Raw genomic sequence first — 6,000 nt, forward strand, 5'->3', positions numbered from 1 at the left:
GAGGTGTGCGCCCCGATGACGTCGCGCGCAGCTACATTGTCGGTCCGGTGGGAACTACATTACCCATGCTGCTTGTATCCCCGGGCCTGCGCAGTGAGGAGCGGGCTGCATTGATCGTGCCGAGGGGGGGGGAAGAGAGAGAGACAGAGAGAGCCAGCCCGTGGTGCCTGATGGGAGTTGTCGTTTGTCGCGCGCAGCGGCGGTTGGCACCCAGCGTTCGGGAGTTGGAATGTGAGGAAGCGCGAGCCTCGAGCGGCTGAACCGAATTGAAAAGCAGAGACTGACCCTTGGTAGGAACCAGAGCGATGGATATTGACCGTTGCAGGAAAAATCGCGTCAGTCTCAATGACTGGAGAACACAGAAGAGGAAGATAGTGTGGTTGGCCATGTCAAAGGTTGCTTCTCCACAGATATTTCCCGACCTGAGGATTTCCAGCATTTTCTGAATCTCTTATAAGATTTCCAGCACTCATAGGATTTTGCCCCATTGGATTCCAAGAGCTGTCTGTGTGCACTTTAGGGAAATGTAGATTATGGACTGATCTAATGGAACTTTGAAAATGACAACAGTTTGTCTTCGTGACTTCATGTAGACAAATTATTTCAATTGGAGAGGTCAGGGAGGACCATATTTACAAGCAGTGCAAGGACAGACCTACTATATTCGCTGCTCCAAATGCAGCCTCCTCTTCATTGAAAGACTCAGTGCAGACTGGATGACAACTGTGGTCAAATGGACAATGACCTGAGCAATTAGACCCAAATTAAATTGGACACTTCAAATTAATACAGCTAAAAATTCTTCTATGAGATTACCACAGGTTGAAAGCCAGCAAGGACATATAATAGAACAGCCTCACATATCAAACAGAAGTATTTGATCTTATACAATGGGGAAATCATTTTAATCCGAAAGCAGAGACCATACCTTTTACATTTGGATCGAGGGGCTCAAACCTAACAATGGAAGAGTCATTATGGCCTGAAATCTATCAAGAGGTACTCAGCCAGAAGAATAGAGAAAGATATTATGATAGTGTATTCCCCAGTTTCAGCTAGACTCTCTGCTCTTAACCGTATCCTAAAAGGAGATATGTACAACTACAATGACCTGGCCTAACCTCATTAGGTGCTGGGGCCTTTGCCCTGTCACTTCATTGGCTGAAAGCCAGAGAAACATTCCAGAAGGCCTCGAAGAAGGGTGCGGGGCATAAAAACAAATACTTTAAAGAAAAACTCCAGCGAAAGACTCAACCAACGACAGCATCTGGGACAATGCAGAAGATGCAAGATCCACCTTTCTGTCAGGAGGAACCTGAGTTCATCTGTCAATATGAGCTCAGTGAATTAAATCCAACAACCCAATTGATTTCATCAGACCAGGTAATTATCTATTTTGTAGACAATTAGCCTAGTTTTGGGGACAAGTTAGTTTATTGTTAAGTATTGTTTCTTTAACCTGTGTGTGTTTCTATAAAGCTAAGTTTGAACCACCGTCTGCCTCATAAAGTAAGAGCACCTGGGTAAATGTGTTTTGAATGATAAACTGGTCAAATTGTCTGTATAGAATATTTCACCGACAACACCACTTTGCAGAAAACCTTCACTCCATCTACAAGCATGATTACAACCTTCAGCTTGTTTGCCATTTCAACACAACATCTTGCTCTCATGCCCACATGTCTGTCCTAAGTATGAGGGAATAAAATGTAATATCTCCAAACGTAATACAAAAGTCTGAGATCACGTACCTGAACCCACTCAAGAACAGCTTCTTTCTTGCTGCCATCAGACTTTTGAAAGATATTATACTGATCTTTCTCTACATCCTAGCTATGATGTAACATTATATTCTGCACTTTCTCCTACCCTATGCACTCTGTGAATGGTATGTTTTGTCTGTGTAGCTTGCAAAAAACAATACTTTTCACTGTATCCCTACAAATGTGATAATAATAAAACAAGTTTGCAGGTGAAACAAAGCTTGGTGGAAGGATGTGCTTTCAGAGGATGTAGAGATCCTTCAAGATGATTTGGACAAGTTGAGTGAGTGGCAAATTAATGGCATATATGATAGAATTTGGATAAATGTGAGGTTATCCACTTTGGTAGCAAAAATAAGAAGGCATATTTCTATATGAATGGCTATAATTTAGGAGAGGTGAATGTGCGATGAAACCTGGGTGTCCTTGTACACCAATTACTGAAGGTAAGCATGCAGGTGCTGCAGGCTGTAAAAAAGGTAAATGGTATGTTTGTCTTCATTGTGACAGGATTCACGTACAGGAGCAGGGATGTCTTGATGCAATTATGATGTGGATGTGCCGGTGTTGGACTGGGGTAAACACAGTAAAAAGTCTGACAACACCAGGTTTAAGTCCAACCGATTTATTTGATAGTACACTCACTAGCTTTTGGGTTAGCCCCTTCATCAGGTGAATGGCCCATTCACTTGATGAAGGGGCTAACCCGAAAGCTAGTGAGTGTACTATCAAATAAATCGGTTGGACTTAAACCTGGTATTATCAGACTTTTTACTGTGTTGATGCAATTATACAGGGCCTTGGTGAGGCCACAGTTGGAATATTGTGTGCAGTTTTAGTCTCCTTATCTGAAGATGGATGCTCTTGCTTGAGAGGGAGTGCAGAGAAGGCTCACTAGACTGATTCCTGGGATGGCAGGACTGATGTGTGAGGAGAGTTTGAGTCAGTTGGGATCGTAATCACTGGAGTTCAGAAGAATGAGGGGGATATCTTGAAACCTATAAGATTCTAACAGGACTAGACTGCATAGATGCAAGAAAGATGTTCCTAATGGCAGTGTCCAGAATCAGGAGTCACAGTCTGAGGATATAATGTGGACCGTTTAGACAGAGATGAGTTTAAGGAATACTCTGCAGTTTGTCCAAGACTTGAGGAGGGGAAATGGTGGCATAGTGCAATGTCACTAGGCTAGTGAAACAGAGTCCCTGGCTAATGCTCTGGAGACACAGCTTCAAATCCCACCACGGCAGCTGGTGAAAATGTCAATTCAATTCATAAAATCTGGAACTGAAAGCTAATCTCTGTAAAGGTGACAATTAAATGATCACTAATTGCCACAGACTTTGCCAGTTATGCCTGCAGCCCATGAAAGGATAAAGAGAACATAGCAATGTACAGTATAATTTTGACTGAATGATGTCACTTTGACTTGTGATATTATTACTGTAACTTTAAGAAGAAGCCATTTGTAGAGATTGACAACAGTTGTTGTGAGAAACGCAGCTCACAGTCAAACAATTTAGTCGAGTCAAGTTCCGAAGGAGCAAGATATTTTATTTAACGTTCTTGCAAGACCGGGTGTCCAAGAAAATAGGCACACCTTACATTGAGTTTAAGCAGGGGTTTTATACTTTTTTTTACAAGCATATTGATCAATTACACAATACGTTGTTCTCCCCTAATTGATGGTCCCTATCCCATTTATGTGTTGTCATTCCCCTATTGGCTCAAGGTGCCCCTAGCCACAGGCTGTGCTGTATGTTGGCTCATGTCCCAAACCCCTCTACTCCCCTCTAACCATATTTTCCTGTTATTGCAAGAGTGCATATTGTAGGGTTGTTTCAATATCCTTACTTGATTAGTTCTCATGGGAACTCATCCGTCTTATCAAGAACTGTTAACAAGTCCAGTTCAGACCAGCTGTATTCAGTCTTCTGCTAACTTAATCTCTGATGTTCTGACTATCTTAGTGGCCTTCATCCTCCTGTAGTTAGAAAATATGTTCAGCTGCACATCTTGCTTACCATTTGTTTCACAGTCCGGGCCCCCATACATCCCTACAGGAGGTGGTGTACGTGCCTTCCTGCCCACCACACATTTAGTGTTGTCCCTACACAATGGGCAGTTTCTTCACTGTCCTTGACTATAGTTCTGTCTAGCCTCAGCAACTTTCATACCCTGTATTAGTGATTAAAACCACAGTTGTTCCCATAATGCGAGTTGGCAATATGCCAAATCGTAGGTTTTTGTCCTGCTTAGTTTGTTCTCATGAGATAACATTCATTCTTCCCTCATCCTTGCCCCATCCTGTGTTGTTTAAACCATGTCTGTTTGCTGTTGTATAGTCACAAGATCCTAGTTCTGTTTCTTGAGTCATAATTTTATGTTAACCACATTTTAAATTCATCTCTAACATTGTGAACTCTGTTCATCTTATAAATTAAAGTTGGGCGGTTAAAAGTGGGCTACCTGGTGGCACAGTGGTTAGTGCTGCTACCTCACAGCGCCAGGGACCCAGATTCGATTCCCAGCTTGGATCACTATCTGTGTGGAATTTGCATGTTCTCCCCATGTCTGCATGGGTTTCCTCCAGTTGCTCCGGTTTCCTCCCACGTTCTGAAAGATGTGCTGATTAAGTGCATTGACCCTACTGTGGTGACTAGGGGAATTTCACAGTAATTTCGTTGCAATATTAATGTAAGCCTTACTTGTGACTAATAAATAAAACTGCTAAAGTTAAAAACTTTAATAAAGGATGACATGATGTTCCAAGTGAAATTCTTTTGCTGGACAGTCTTTCTAATCATACAAATTAGGTTCATCCTTTCCACTATCCCACTTGATTGCATACCACCCAAGATGTAAAACTTTTGATTTTTTTTCTGAATTGGCTCATGACATTTTGCATTACTTGGGCAGTGAAATGGATCCTCTGATCTGATTCTTTGCCACACAGAGCCTCCATCTAGTGAGTACCTGTCACTCTAGAATATCTGCTGTGTTGGCATGAGCAGGAAATGCTTCGGCCCATTTACTAAGTGTGTCGAATATGACCAGGCTGTACGTATACCCCCTGGGTTGCCATGGTTTTTCTTGGGTGCCCTGCTTGGTTAATTTATTTGCCCTTTTGTTTCTGGCTGGGGAAGTTTTATGATAGACCCTGACTTCAACAATGTCATACTCATGGTGTTGGGCAGTCTGGAAGATGTATTTTCGTAGGAGTACAGATGATAAGGGTTTTCCATCTACTGAGGCAAATCCTCTTGCTTCCCATAGTAACAGAAAGTCTATCAGACTGTTACGTTCATTCAGTATCTATATGTCTGCATGTCCACAGTAGAGAGGAACTCTTTGGGATGACTAACTACATAGGTGACTGCTGCTAACTCAGCAGCCTGGGTGCTCAGTTTACTTGGCGGATTTAAAGTTAGCTCCACTAGTGGTCTATCTTAGTCTTCCACATAAATCCCACATACCTTTCTATTTCCATCCTCCACTGTAGAGATCCAGCTAGAAAACTTTTATTCTACCTTCTTTGGGTGAGTCTTCCTTGGGTCCTCCCCCTGTTGTTTTGGCACAAGTGGCCACTTGGATCATTTGTTGCCATTATTTGGCACTCATGGGACTCTTCCCCATAGTTCATGTTGTCCGCTAAGGATGTGGGCAATTTCGTTCATTTGACTTTAATGTCATGGCCCTGAAGCATTGCAGTGCTATACAGTTTTGCCTACCTGATTCGTCCATTTTGTTGTAGTTGTGGTAGGGTGTGTTCTGTTAACATGGTGAAGAGATTGAGTCCAATAACATAGGTACTTTAACAATAGCTTTATTTCCTCCATATGATCAAGCCTGCGTAAAACTCTTTGTTGGGGAGTATTCTCAAAGAACATTCTGGGGGTCAGAAGAGGGCTAAAATATGGGAATCTTTTTTGTTATCTCAGCCAATTGTGCTATTGTGAATAGGGTATGCATATGATTGGACTTTTATGGCTTTGGCCATCTTGGCAGCTTGTGGTCAAATGGGTCATTCGGGCAGAGTAAGACGCTGGGGTGCAGAGCGTTCTAATTCCCCTGGGAAGGGAGGTGGAGATTCACAATCATTGCTGCGCTTGGCAAACCTGCAAGTTTGTCCCTCTGTTTTTCTTCCCCGCCCAGTCTATCCCATATTCATTTTCCCCCATTGAATCCATTGTCCCAAATGTGCACATCATTCCTTTCTGTGCTGACAGCTAGGACT

The sequence above is a fragment of the Carcharhinus amblyrhynchos genome, chromosome 9 (genome assembly GCF_965287045.1).
Source record: "Carcharhinus amblyrhynchos chromosome 9, sCarAmb.v2.hapA, whole genome shotgun sequence".
In the NCBI taxonomy this organism is placed as follows: Eukaryota; Metazoa; Chordata; class Chondrichthyes; order Carcharhiniformes; family Carcharhinidae; genus Carcharhinus; species Carcharhinus amblyrhynchos.